Raw genomic sequence first — 15,982 nt, forward strand, 5'->3', positions numbered from 1 at the left:
TTTAAAGACCTATCCATAGATACCCCACACGTATGGGTTTGATGAAAAAAGATTTTTTGAGTTTCAGTTCTAAGTATGGGGAACCCCCAAAATTTATTGTTTTTTTTCTATTTTTGTGTAAACATCTTAATGCGGTTCATATAATACATCTACTTACCAAGTTTGAACAGTATTGCTCTTATAGTTTCGGAAAAAAGTGGCTGTGACATAATCGGACAGACGGACATGACGAATCTATAAGGGTTCCGTTTTTTGCCATTTGGCTACGGAACCCTAAAAAGACGTAAGTATTAACACAATTCCATTAAAACACGTTTGTAAATAATGTACCTTATAATAATAATATTGAAAAGTATGTAAGTGTAACTGCATTGACGTTTTACTTTATGACCAGAAATGGGTATAGAGAACCAAAGTGGGTCTGTGAGCTGTAGACCTAGCGAAACGCCATCGCTCCGCCATTTTGTAAAAAAAAGTAAAAACTGGAACGACTAATTAATTCTAAATAATTATTCAAACTGCTCGGCAAACTTCGCGCGGATCGGTTTAAAATGCGACCTGTATACGAGAACATCCGCATATACGAAATAATAATTCAAATGAAACGTAGGTACGAAATTAAAATACAATGAAAAATAAACTAAATTGATATAATAAAGTACTTTGCAGCTCTAGTGTATTTTTCCTAAAGTTTTTTGTTAACAGCCTAATCTATATCAATATAATAAACATGAAATGGCCCCAAACTTGTCAGATGTAATCCTTTTTGAAATCGGTTCATATTAGTCACTCTGATATTAGGACAAACTTTATGAATGGATGAGTGAATGGAGAATAATCCTTTCGTTCCGGGAACAGTCATTCAGTGAATGTTTGAATGGTAATAGCGATATTATTTGGTATTATAAGGTGGTTTATTGTAGAGTTTGTGCTGTTTATCATAAGTTCATACATCTAGTTTTAAAGGGTGTAGCAGGATAGCCTAGGAAAAATTGCCCCCGCGATTTTGGGCCGAAACTGTAATCAAACGATGCCTTTTGGGGAGGTTATACTCTGCACAAAGTTTCATCCCTCTGTTACCCCCTGGGGGTGAAAAAAACCCGATTAACCCCAAAACTGTTTTAATTATTTTTTCCTAAACTATGAAAGTGACGAATTTCAAATTTCGTACAAATATTAATAAGACTAAAAGCTATGTGCTAAAAAAATATTAACCCCCTAACCATTGAAATTCTTGTAAAAAAAACAAAAATAAAAAAAGAATCAACCTGTATATCAAGTTTGGCTCATGGTACCACAATTTTTTTTTTTTTCAAAAATGAACCAGTTTATATTCTACATGATACAAAAGTTTCATGGACCTACTCCAGAAGGAACATTGCGAAATTAATATGTATTGGCTCTTTGGTGCGTACTATTCATTGAACTCCCACTAAGAGCCTTGCATTATTAATAAACAATGGCTTGCGATCGGACCGCGGCTCGTGCCCGATTTGAAAAAGGTGGGGATAAAGAAGTATGAATCAAACTCATTTGTACATGGATCTCAAGTTTGGCTCATGGTACACACACCATTTTTTTTTTCAAAAATGTACCAATTTATATTCTATATTATATAAAAGTTTCATGGACCTACTCCAGAAGGAACATTGCGAAATTAAAATAAACGTACTATTTCGTAGCTACTAATCATTATACTCGTATCATGCTTAATACGCAACGTCTCGGACCCGAAAACAAAATAATTTAAAAAAACCGGCCAAGAGCATGTCGGGCCACGCTCAGTGTAGGGTTCCGTAGTTACTCTTCCGTCACAATAAGCTAAACTGGAGCTTAAAGTATAGTAAATTGTTAACCAAGGGATGAAACGGTACCTTTCACGTGAGTTAAACAAATAGGCAAATTTGCATAATCAGTACCTAATTAAAGTATGTCTTTTTACTATGAAGGGGAAACTTTTTGCGATAACTCAAAAACAGCTAAACTGATCATGTCCGCTATAGTTTTCATTTAATGTCTTTCTTAAGCTCTACTTCCACGATTTTTTTAATTTTTTTTGGACCTATGGTTCAAAAGTTAGAGGGGGGGGACACATTTTTTTTTTTTTCGGAGCGATTATCTCCGAATATATTCACTTAATCAAAAAATGTTTGTTGAAGACCCCTATTAGTTTTGAAATACCTTTCCAACGATACCCCACACTGTAGGATTGAAGCAAAAAACAAAAATTCACCCCCACTTTACGTGTAGGGGAGGTACCCTCAAAAAAATTAAAGTTTTAGATTTTATTGTACGACTTTGTCGGCTTTATTGGTTTATATATCCATGCCAAATTTCAGCATTCTAGCACTAACGATCACGGAGCAAAGCCTCGGACAGACAGACAGACAGACAGGCAGGCGGACATGGCGAAACTATAAGGGTTCCTAGTTGACTACGGAACCCTAAAAATGTTTTTATAAATACAAATGAGTTTGATTCATACTTCTTTATCCCCACCTTTTTCAAATCGGGCACGAGCAGCGCCAGCGGTCCGATCGCAAGCCATTGTTTATTAATAATGCAAGGCTCTTAGTGGGAGTTCAATGAATAGTACGCACCAAAGAGCCAATACATATTAATTTCGCAATGTTCCTTCTGGAGTAGGTCCATGAAACTTTTGTATCATGTAGAATATAAACTGGTTCATTTTTGAAAAAAAAAAATGGTGTGGTACCATGAGCCAAACTTGATATACAGGTTGATTCTTTTTTTATTTTTGTTTTTTTTTACAAGAATTTCAATGGTTAGGGGGTTAATATTTTTTTAGCACATAGCTTTTAGTCTTATTAATATTTGTACGAAATTTGAAATTCGTCACTTTCATAGTTTAGGATAAAATAATTAAAACAGTTTTGGGGTTAATCGGGTGTTTTTCACCCCCAGGGGGTAACAGAGGGATGAAACTTTGTGCAGAGTATAACCTCCCCAAAAGGCATCGTTTGATTACAGTTTCGGCCCAAAATCGCTGGGGGCAATTTTTCCTAGGCTATCCTGCTACACCCTTTAATGACCAATTAAGTGTTTCTTACGACGTTTTTCAACACACTTGCGAGGAAAAAACAACACGTATATATTAATCATTTTTAATTGTTAAAACAGTTACTAAAAGTACAATAAAAAAGTGTCTATCGGCTTATATAGTGATATTCGATAATTATTATAATGAAAAAAAACATGCGGCGGGTTTAATATTTAAGATTATGAGCTTTGCTTAGCTTAGCTCGCTGTTAGCAGCAGTTCAATAAATTCCATGTTCCACGTCGTAATTCGTAATCAAGTGTCTTTTTATACCACGTCCGACGTCCGGGGCAAACAAGCATTCGACTGCCTGATGGTAAGCAGTCACCGTAGCCCATGGGTCAGAGGTGTTGCAGGAGCGTTGCCGAGCCTTTAAAAACCTTTACACTGCGTTTTTGTGAGAACCCTAGACTGTAGACCTACGAGAAAACCTCGACAGGGAGCTCATTCCACAGACGAAGCGTCCGCGGGAGGAAATGCCTCTTAAGCCGACCATTTAGGCTCTAGAGTGTGAACAACCTGCCGACGGCGAGTGGTGCGGTGATAGAAGTGGCCATTGGAATAATGTCAAACAATTCTTCAGAGCACAGCCCATTGTACAAGCGGTAGATCACACACAAGGAAATATAGGTTTTCTGATGGTCATATGATAACATCAATATTTTCAGGTAACGTCAGTACTAATTAACCGCGTTAAGAGACACATTAGCTTAAACAACATTTATGTCAGTATCATCTACATCTATTCGGTTCTAAACCTCTCTAAAAGCATTCCAACCAGACGCCATTTTAAAAACAGCAGCAAATCGCCCACATCCCGCCAAATTATAATAATTACACCTCCTTACCTAAAACCAAGAGTTTGCCCGTAAATATATCGATACCACAGCACTCTAAATACCATTTGTACTTATTTTTTTCCAAAATAACTTAAAAATTAACATTGGTAATAAGTCCATATTAGAAACCTCCAGAATACCTTGAACTCCCAACTCTTATAAAACTCAGTGAGACAAAGGTCTTTGAGAACTGGCTGTATTTTTCTCAAATCGGTCATATGGAGGCAGGTATTAATTTGGAGTCGAGTTATAATGATCCTCGTGATGGATTGGGTGAGTCGGCAGTATTGGCGCTTTTAGACCGTCGTAAGGTTTGGCGATTAGCCTGATAGGCGCTAATTTGGAAGAGTGGTAAATTGATGCACTTTAACGAGGCTACTGAGCACGGGTTTGATTCTTTGAGTTCTTGGATTCGTTATTCGTTATTCGTATTCGCGGGCTGGGTTTCCGCAACTCGACGTCGCAATTCGCGCCTATTTTGCGTGATGGTGGGTTGACGGCACTACTCCTGCAAACCCAACTCTACCCGGAAGCCTAGCAGACCCTTGATGTTGCCGACGACTTCTGGGAGAGACCCCGGAGAACCGAGGTATTGTGCAAGTTCAGTTCAGGTATGTGTGTGAGTTCTTGGATGTCAAGTTGCTTTATTGTTATGTTATGGAACGTCGTACAAGGAGCATGGCGCTTAATAAAATGACTTGATTCTTCCTGCCTTGAACAGATAAACAGTGGAATAAACTGTCGCTCGCATTATAAATAAATTACTTCCGTCGCCCATGGATACCTATAACACCAGAGGGGTTGCGTGTGCGTTCCAGGCATTTTTATTTTTAATTTATTATAACATTAAAATATAAAATATGTGTACCACAAAACAAAATATTCGCCAAACTGCGAGACAGTTTGTTGGCGATGAGCTCGCTCGTTATACTTATAAAAAGGTACATAATATTGCACTGTCCTACCGTCCCGGCATGGCCATTTTATTTTAATTAGAATTTTCCACGGGGTGCACTTTTTTTTAAATCGATATATTTTTTATTGTAATACGGTTATACTCGTTATTTTGACAACAAAAAATGAATTTGAGTTTTATCGAACCAATAACTTACGCGTTGTGAATTTTTGTTCTAATCAAATGTATGGAGCGTGCGAGTAAAACGGTTTTTCTTTTCAAAAATTAAAGGTATACCGTAATATCCTTGCAGATGATTTAAATACCAATTATTAAGGATATTTTGACATAATTAATTTCATTTTCATTTCAATCAGAGTGAAAAGTACAATTTTTGACAATATTTATGCTATAAAACTCACATCGCTCAGTTGGTGCGTTTGCGAAATATAAATAGTTAAAGTGGACTCCAAATACACCGTTAAAATGTCTACTATAATAATTAATGACGATACGCATATATTTAATGACAAAACTGTTAAAAATTAAAATGTGACGTTATCTATGAAAAGGGACCTTATTGTCGATGGCGCTTCCGCCGTTATAAACGATGCTCCGATACAAATACAACACTGCGCGACGCAATGCGGTGTAAGCGCCATCGACAATAAGGTCCCTTTTGATAGATAATGCCACAAATGCCTAAGTTTCAGTAGCGTATCTGGGTGACAAAAACAAAAACTATTTTAAGTTTTAACTTTAAACTTGTTTCATTCTTAGTTGGCAAATAATATCGATATTTTTGCTAAGTCACTAAATGGCTCTTAAAAGGGCTCGTGTCTTGAAATGACAAAAAAAGCAAACCTCTAATTTGACAACACTGCGAATTGGGCAAGATAATATTCCATCAGTAACAAACATATAATTTATTTTATCTACACACATAGAATAAAGAATCCATGACGCGTTCAAAAACTGCAAATTACGGCCAGCATAAATATATCTCACTTTTCTCACGCACTGGATGCCTTTCCTTTATATTATTTTCCCCGTACAAGTCACCGTATCGACGTCATAATTACTGGCGACACGACGACACAATGGCGCAATTTAACCCAGAGGTGTCACAAGCGCGTTGCCGACCCTTTAAAAACATGTACAATCCTTTTTTTTGAGGAAACCAAAGTTATCCTTTAGGAAAATCGGTCTGTCTCTAGCTCTAACTACTTGAGTACCACACTGTCGCAGCAGTGTCGCCGACAAGTCGCCGTAACGACGCCATAATTACTGGCGAGTCGACAACACAATGACACAAAACCCAGAAGTGTCAACAAGCGAGTTGCTCTTTAAAAACCTGTATACTTATTTTTTTGAAGAACCCACAGTTGTCCTTCGGGAAAACCTGTCTGTCCCTAGCTACTTCATAAGTACCACAATGTCGCAGCAGTGTCGCCGACAAGTCGCCGTAACGACGCCGTAATTACTGGCGAGTCTACGACTAGTCGACGGCACAATGGCGCAATTACACCGGTCCGGAATACAGTTACCACTGGTCACTCACACAGAGTACTGGAAAGACACAGAGGGTACAAATAAATTCTATAGCTTTAGTGAAAAGACAGCTATTAAGGACGTGATAAGCACTATACCATGTCGCAGCAGTGTCGTCGACTAGTCACCGTAATTACCGCAATGGCGCAATTACTTACACCAATCCGGAAAGTTACACTGATGGTCACTCACACAGAGTAAGTAATTAAACCCAAAATACAGTAAATGCGTGGTACTTACTAAAGCATTACATGAACGAGACTTTTCAATATAAAAAGAAAGCTATAATCAGGGATTTAAGCTTTGACAGTAAAAGCAGGGGTTACAAAACTACGGCCACAGAGCCGGATCCGGCACTCCGTCCGGCCGCAGAAGCGGTAAAGTCTTTGGGTCAACAATCTTGGAGACCCCTGAGCAACGATATCAGAAAATAAAATGTAGCTAATCTGTGTGTGGTATTTGTGTAAAAAAAATATTTATCAGTTTTATCACGTATAAAATAAATGTAGGGGTAGTTTTGGGACGGACTAAGCGGCTCAAAAGCGATCATTATATCCCTACATCGTATCATGTGATAGTGATTGTTGCGAAGATGCATCTGTTCTCATCGCGTACTCTGTGTAGCGAGGAAGTCTTAACTTTAGCACAGGTAACTGATCACAGTACTTATAAAAATGGTACAGCATCTAAAAATGTTCAATAACTTACTTATTCCTTTACTAATGACGAGTGAGCTCAATAAAAAGCTTGATAAGCCGATCTGTTGAAGTACTATCGACATTACCATGCAGGCTAAACATTGCCTAGGCAACTATTACGTAATAAGATATCCCGGCAATATTTGGCGTGAAAGGCAATTTTGAGCAAGTCTACTGTACTCCTCTAATAGTACGCGTTATGTTGCCTATAGTTATAACACGAGAACCATGAATTCAGGGGCTTTTTATTTAATCATATGGCATAAGCCGTCGAAAATGTATCAGGTAAGTCACAAATTGATGTGTAAGGTTTTCAACCATTATACTGTTGTTTTCAGCTGCGTCAGTAGTTAGGAACAATAACGGCCCGATTCGAAGAATGATTAAGACACGTTTAAGATCTTGGTGAGATCTTTAAAAGATCGATAACCAAACGACATCTCAAAATTGACGTTTATGATGTGATCTGATCCCAATAAGATCTATCTATGATATATCTAACGTCAAAGTGGCATTGGTTGCCCGAATCGAGCTGCTGCTGTCAATTATACGACATACAAACGACATCTAAAGGAGAACTTATCTGAACCATAACTTATCGTTATCGTATCTCATTCTTCGAATCGGGCCGTATGTCTTTGGGGCTTTCCGGTATTACGTGTTGAAGATTCAGGGCCTGAGGGAGCGGATGTTCAAAGATATTCGTGCGCGAAGTCTGCCTTACTGCGTGGCTTATGTTGTGTGGTCATCACAAGACACCACAAGCGCTTTAACTACTGTAACTACCGGACGTCCGTAGGATTGATTATTATGTGTCTCATCTGTGTTTACAGTGATCAAAGACCACATCTACCACTTATCTCATGTTGGTAAAGAAGTTGAACGGTGATTTTCTTATAGAAAGTAGCTAATAAGTTTTCAGTTTAAAACTAACAAGTTTATAAACTAAAAATGTAAAAAGAAAACTTCATTTTTAGGGTTCCGTACACAAAGGGTCAAACGGGACCCTATTACTGAGACTCCGCTGTCCGCTATCACAGTTCATGAGATACAGCCCGGTGACAGACGGACGGACGGATGGACGGACGGACAGACGGACGGGTCCGTCCGTCCGTCTGGCACCAGGCTGTATCTCATGAACTGTGATAGTTACCCAGTTGAAATTTCTACAGATTATGTATTTCTGTTGCCGCTATAACAAGAAATAATACAAATAGACTAAAATAAATATTTCTTTCCTATCTCGAGGTTCTCATTCAACCACCGAAGTTAAGCAACGTCGGGCGGAGTCAATACTAAGAGCGAGACCCATCTTAAAGGCCGGCAACGCACTTACAACCCCTCTGGCGTTACAGGTGTCCATGGGCGGCGATAATCGCTTACCATCAGGTGATCCGTCTGCTCGTTTGCCTCCTCTACCATAAAAAAAATACTTGGATGGGTGATCATTTTTATAGACTTGGCCGATTTTTTTACTACTTTACTCGTATCATAATAAAAATGAGCTCCGTGCAGCTTATGCAAATTTGCCTATTTGTTTAACTCGCGTGAAAGGTACCGTTTCATCCCTTGGTTAACAATTTACTATACTTTAAGCTCCAGTTTAGCTTATTGTGACGGAACAGTAACTACGGAACCCTACACTGAGCGTGGCCCGACATGCTCTTGGCCGGTTATTTTATTTAGATTTAGAATTTTAGATTAGTTAGAGTCACAAGCTTTCAACTCCTATTAGCCAGTAATGTGTTTATGACAGTTTTCTAATCGATCAATGGAGGTAATAATTACTTAATAAATATGATTGACAATTGTATTTTTCGTGCAATAATTTTAATGTATCTACATACTTTTAATTACCATTCCTTAATTGTTACTACCTAATATAGTTGTAGTTTATTCCTCAAATAAATATACTTTAATTAAAACAAGACAATGAAAATAATTTTTAAGAAAAAAAAACCGACTTCAATGAGGGAGACCGGTGAAAGAAAAATTATTGTTAATTTTAGATTTCATAAAATGAAATTAAAAAGACAGCGTCCTACGCCTAATTATGTAGAAAAGGAGGTAGCATGTTTTTTTTTGCCACTGCACCCACCTTGACACATTTCAGATTTGCCCTATGATTGACTATCTTACCAGTCAAGTTACCCGCAATAGGGTATTCGACTGTATTTAAGATAAATTATTTCACACCATGCAATAATGAAATAAAGCAGCAGATAATTATTAAAAAAAACTAAATATGATAGAAATATAAAAATGTGTCTTGAAAACCTAACTGCTTGGCAAAGAGAACAAGTTGCCAAACGTGAACTATGCATCATTGAAGAGTTCCGTTCTGTTCATCATCAGCAGTTCCAGTTCATCAAATGTCACTTCTACAAGTGTAAATACTTGATTCCTCATGGACCCCATCGTCAGAACTCAAACTTGACAAAAGTTTGTCTTGAAAATCTAATTTACTTAACAAACACAGCGAAGAAGAGAAATCGCCAAACGTGTACTATGCGTCCTTGAAGAGTTCCATTCTGATCATCATCAGCAGTTCCACTTCATCATATGTCACTTTTTTACATGTCAATTACATGTGCTTAATTTGTCAAAGAAAATACAAAAATCACTATATGTATGCCTTTCATATTTGAAGAGTTCCCTCGATTCCTCATGGATCCCATCATCAGAACTGAGTTTTGACAAAAACGGGACCAATCATATACATAAATTAAAACAAAAAATAATTTTCAAAATCGGTTCAGAAATGACGGAGTTATGGAGTAACAAACACTAAAAAAAAACAAAAAAAAAACATACAACCGAATTGATAACCTCCTCTTTAGAAATCTTGAAGTCGGTTAATAAACATAATTTGATGTCCGGCGGGTCGTCACGTTTAGTATGATAAATATGATATATTTACATATGCTTATCAACTTTTTATTACCTACACTGACAAGCTTACAATTTTGATTAAGAAAACACCAAAAAAGTAATTCGTGAATCAATTGAAGACAATTTATGCTCGCATTTTCAACTTATTAAAAAACTCAATCCAGTCTATGGGATCAGTCAGTGAAGCCCGAATTAAAAGCCGTTAATTACCCATTGATCGGTAAATGAACGTTGACGAGTTCCCGACTGGGATCAGGAGGCCAACTCAATCGTACATTATGACATCAAAGCGATATCTAAATGATGTTAGTCGCCCGTGCGTCTCGCACGCGGCTATACATGTAAGTACGGATAAGTATGAGCAAAATGCATGCGAGTCTAGCCAAGATGACACATGTAATGTACTTGACAAACACCAAACTAAATGAAAAAAATGTATCGAGATGGCAGATGCTACGAACAGTCACGTGACTAATTCCATACCTTATTTAAGTTTCGATTGGCGTTTTCTATCAGCGATTGTAGTTTTGGCTAGGCCCCGACATCATTTAGATCATCATCAGTCGCTTGGGCTGATCTCATTAATTTGGGATCGGGATTTCATGTCATCTCTTACACAATCCATTTCCTCGGTGTTCCTCTCCCGTTTCTTCCCTCCATATTCATTCGTAATACGTATGGAAGGTAGAGGTAAGGAATGAAATCTCCATGTACCAAAAAGTGTCCGTCAAAAAACCTTAAATAGGTGGCGCTACAATACCTAGAATATTTGAAAAAATTTTTGGAACTATTATTTATAGCTGACAGCTGGACACTTTTGTAACAGTTCTGCCTATGGAGATTGCATTCCTTCCCTCTACCTTCTATAGTAATACGTTTCTCGTCATATGACTTTCTTCCCTCCACATCATATGCCCGAACCACATTGATATCATATTGATGTCACAGTGTACGTTTAAATTGGCCTCTGGGATGAGTGCGGCGACGCGTCGACGCGGCGACGCGGCGGGGAGCGCGCGCTCTAACCCACGCCGACCAACAATTTGCGGGCAGTGGCGGGACGTGTCGATGCACATTTGTTTTGGATGCTGGCAGAGATTAACGGTCCGATTAGAAGAATAATTAAGACACGTCTAAGGTCTTGGATAGATCGATAACTAAACGACATGTCAAAATTGACTACGATATTTCCAACATCAAAGTGATATTGGTTGCCCGAATCGAGCTGCTTCTGTCAATTATACGACATACAAACGATATCTAAAGATGAGACGAACGAACGATGAACGATATCTATGAGAACTTATTTAAACCAGAACTTATCGTTATCGTATCTCATTCTTCAAATAAGGCCGTTAGCCAATTGCTACCCAGTTTTTTAGGGCTTCAGTAAAAAAAAGCGGCCGAATGCGAGTCGGACTTGCCCATGAAGGGTTCCGTACCATTTATGACGTATTAAAAAAAAATTACTTACTAGATCTCGTTCAAACCAATTTGAACGGAATGGATTCGGTGGAAGTTTGCATGGTAATGTATATCATATATTTTTTTTAGTTTTATCATTCTGTTATTTTAGAAGTTACAGGGGGGGTTACATTTTACCACTTTGGACGTGTCTCTCGCGCAAACTATTCAGTTTAGAAAAAAAAAACACACACGTACACATACACCCACATGCACGCACGCCCGTACGCACGCACGCTACGCAACGCTACTATAGATATCTGTCTAATCTTTGATTCTCATTCTAATTGTACTAATATGTCATAAACGTTGAATTAGTTATACATCGACCTCAGCGCGCTCACCGCCGGCGTTGACGTCCTGTAATTGTTAAATGGACGCACTAAAGCCCGTAGGTGATTGGACAGGCCCGCGGTACACACCTGGCGACCCGTGTACACATGGCATCCAAATATAGCGGAATTCGCAACATATCCTTAGCTTAGCATAGAACCGACTAAGATCGCTTACACCGGTGCTTTCTTTGCAAGTGACAGGGACAGGACAGTGTAAATTGCTTTTAGTCATTTAGTAACACTCGATTTACGCTACTGAAATATATAACTTTAAACTAAACTAAGTGTTTTTTTACTAAGTGTTTGTTTCTAGTTACAATCGAGACTTTAGGCCTTTCACTGAGGCAGAGATGACAGGTGACGTACGGGATTCAACCAAATAGCATTGGTTGTAATCCAGCGGAGCGGAGAAGACATGTGGACAATCAATGTTATTGAATGATTCCCACGCTTTTCCTCTCATCTGCGCCGTAACGGAACAGCAGATTGAAATCAGACTTCAAACTTGGGCTTCTACTAGAGTATTAGAGTCATATTTTTTCGGTATTTGAGACACAAATAAAAAATACTGCGGTATGAATGTCTAAGTCGTTAACTTTTATTGTACTTATTTTCTACAGAAGAGAAGCCTTTTCTGAAATACGTTTGACCTATTATGGAATATATCTATGTAATGTACAACGTTCACCAAGTAAAATGAATCGGTAATATATCAAAAGTAGTCGTTAATTATTTTTAAGATGAAATTTTGTTGAGCAACTTTCCATCCTAAAATGTTATCATCCAATCAAGATGTCTTATTTTAATGAGTCTTGGTAGCCGGCCTAATAGAATAATATTTTATCTATTAGGAAAATCTGAAAATTAAATTATTTCCCATTTATCTTATCTTCATATTTTTATTATCCTTTTCATCAGCTCAATCAATCCAATAAGTTCCGATTAGGGTTACCAGGTCTGACGATTTTTCCTGACGTGGCAGAATTTTTCATTTGTTGGAACTGTTGTTATTAAAAGATAAAATTGCCGACACAAAAATAACAGCAATGTGTGTAGATACACTAGCCCCATCATATCTCCTCCTAATCTCTGTGAGGGCAGCGGCAAAGGAGGCGGAGAATGCCAAGGTAGGAATATATCGAGTACTTATAATTTTATTCCATTCGGTGGTCCGCAAGGCCCTGGCTCTGCAGCCTCTTTTAAAGACACGATTTTTTTTACAAAGACCGTAACTTGTTTGAAATCCAAACGTATATCATCGCACATGGTATCGTAGGGTATCAAAGATTTCAAATGATTTCAAATTATATATATATATAGTGTTGGTAGGAACTTGAGTCTTTTGAGTTTCGATTCGAAGAACTTAAGTCGTTTTTACGCGACTCTGCGCTTAAAAAACTTCCGAGTCTTTTAAACCCCGAGTCCGAGTCCTTTATTGAGTCTTTTAAGCGCAACGCAACTTAAAAGGACTCAAGCCTTCGCATAAAGACTTTGTCAATTTTATTGTAGGTTTTATCTAAATGAAAACTAAGGAAAATAGGCGTTATTGAATGAAAATTCCCTAACCCATGAATTTAGTGTGAAGACAATGCATTTAAGAAAAAAAACATAGATAATTTAAGAGTTCTTTTTATAGGACTAAATTACAAAAGACTCAGGTCTCAATAACAGCCCAAGATTCTACTTAATAAATAGAGTTTGAAAACTTGAGTCGAGTCCTAAAGCAGAGGACTTATAGGACTTGAAAATTGCCCTGCAATGTGTGTAGTAGAGTGTAGTTGCCACCTGACATTAAATGCTTGCCAATTAATAAATTTATGAAAACCCTACATGAATGGCTGGTAAATAAAATGTTTTATTCACTTAAGGATTATTTAAATAATTTATAACATAATGAAGAGTACATAATGTATATTGTAATTAATACTTAGTTTAAGAAATACATCTAACATTTGCTGTTTGTAGACGGTTGAATTAGGAGAAACTTTATGTATATACAACAACTGTAATCTGACACTATTCACGCAAATAAATAATTTATGATTTGAGTCTTAACCGACACTCATTATACATTTAATAGAAAAATGTCACAGATTCTCAAAAATTCATACTTTTATCAGGATTGTGGACAGATATCAGGTATTTTGTTACTACGTAGGTAACCCTACTACTACCAGGCCAATTATGAGCATGCCTGACCTTGTCAGCTTTGATCACCGCCGCAGCGGGCCGTTAATTGTCATTGCCGGCTAAAAGAGTTGCTTTGAACGTTATTGTCGCCAGATTGGGGCTGCTGGTGGCACGCCGTAATTGATTTAGAGGGTTTTTTGTGATGTCATTAATACATAAGATATCACACCGTAAAAACCTTTACCTTTGGGAAAGGAAGAAAGTTTTTGTAAGGCATTTCGTGATTTTCTTATAGGTATTCGTCATTTCATACTTTTTATGAAAAAAAACTTGAAGTCTTGAAAGTTTTCAAAAATGAGGTAGAGACATTTAGGTACCTTAGTAGGAATAACTTAAATTCTACTGGTATCCTCATTTGTAACAAATTTCAAACAATTCTGATGATCAATAAATAAAAATACGTTCTTTATGATCTTTTTCAATAACCCTCAATGAAATATAAAAGTAATCAATCAACATGCAAAATAATCGTTAATGAACAGCAAATCGACGTGATACAAAACATCAATTAGTTTTAATGGAATTGTGGAGTAATGAAGCTACCTGCACACAATTAAATTAAAAGTGCCACACACAGAACTCCTATACACAAATACGTGCGATGGGTAACCAGAATAACTAGAACCAGTCAAAATATCTATATTACTTCACAGTCATGTGCTTCTAATAATTCAAATGGGTCTTTAAGATAGGTCATTTACAGGTATTTCGCGAACGAATAGCTGTGGTCCAATTAGCATCAAAAGTATATTCTCTTATAGCTTAACAAAACGAAATAGAAATATTTGTGGCATTATCTATGAAAAGGGACCTTATTGTCGATGGCGCTTACGCCGCACTGCGTCGCGTCGCGCAGCGTTGTATTGTATTTGTATCGGAGCATCGTTTATAACGGCGGAACGTGACAGATACTTTTGAACGCGAACTTAAGAGATATATTATATCTTATATTAAGTATTCCAGGGTAGCAGATACTTTTGCTTAGTGCGTTGTTTCATCATCCGCTACTGTTGATTCTGCCGGAACATTGGTTTCGGGTAATCACGATGTCGAATCAAAACAAGAACCTCCACTGTTTGCAACTAATTCGTTCTTAGTTTCATCTTCGGCCATCTGAGCAGAACAGAACCAGATAGTTTGGAGAAGCTCATGATCACTGGCCGCGTGGCAAGGAAGCGTAGAAATGGACGTATGGCCACGCGTTGGGCGGACAGAATAACGTCAGAGACTAATGCCACATTACAGGCTAGCATGCACCGGGCCCAAGAGAGAGCGGCTTGGAGAGCACTGGTGAAGAGTGTCCACAGTCGTCACGTCCCTCTGTCATGAATGCGACCCTGCGCTCGCGCTCCTAGTTTCCGCACCCGAATGTGACCTGCGGGGCGATGGGTGGATGTGTGTATGGAATGCTTGAGATTTTGTGAGATGATGGATTAAAGGGAATCTAGTGTTTTAAAAGTGTTTGAATTCAATCATAGTTGTACATAAGTACTTATAGTATGGAATTGTCATTTCACAATGTATTAGTTTTAAACTGTAAATCTGTGTAAATAAATAAATAATAATAAATAAATGAGGATACGATCAAGAAGGAGACGGTGTCGAATTGAGCCATGTGTTTTTTTATCTGTTGCTGTATTTCGGCACTCTGGCTACTAAAACTGACCCAAGCTTGTAGACAACCCTGTAGACGACTTATGAAGTAATTCTTTTACTTCAGTAGCTTCTCATTTCTTTACAGATTTTGGATATATGTAACTGTAGTCTCGAGATATACTAGCTCAAATAAAAAAAATGTTTACGAAATCATATAAAGCACACACTGACAATCACTGATAGGATCTACTCGTAATAGCTGTATGGCGCAGTAATTAAATGGCTGCCAATAATGAGCGGTGCAGTGGTATTAGCTCGCCGGCGCGCTGTCGGGTTCCGCGGGCAGGGGCACTGGTCGACTAAGGTTGAGTTGGTTTAGGAATAAGTTCGAAAGTCATAGCCGCCATGGTTATCTTACCGACGTAAAGCGTTACATAGGTGCTTATGGTAGGCGCATGGCAC

This window comes from Cydia pomonella, chromosome 3 (genome assembly GCF_033807575.1).
Source record: "Cydia pomonella isolate Wapato2018A chromosome 3, ilCydPomo1, whole genome shotgun sequence".
Lineage (NCBI taxonomy): Eukaryota > Metazoa > Arthropoda > Insecta > Lepidoptera > Tortricidae > Cydia > Cydia pomonella.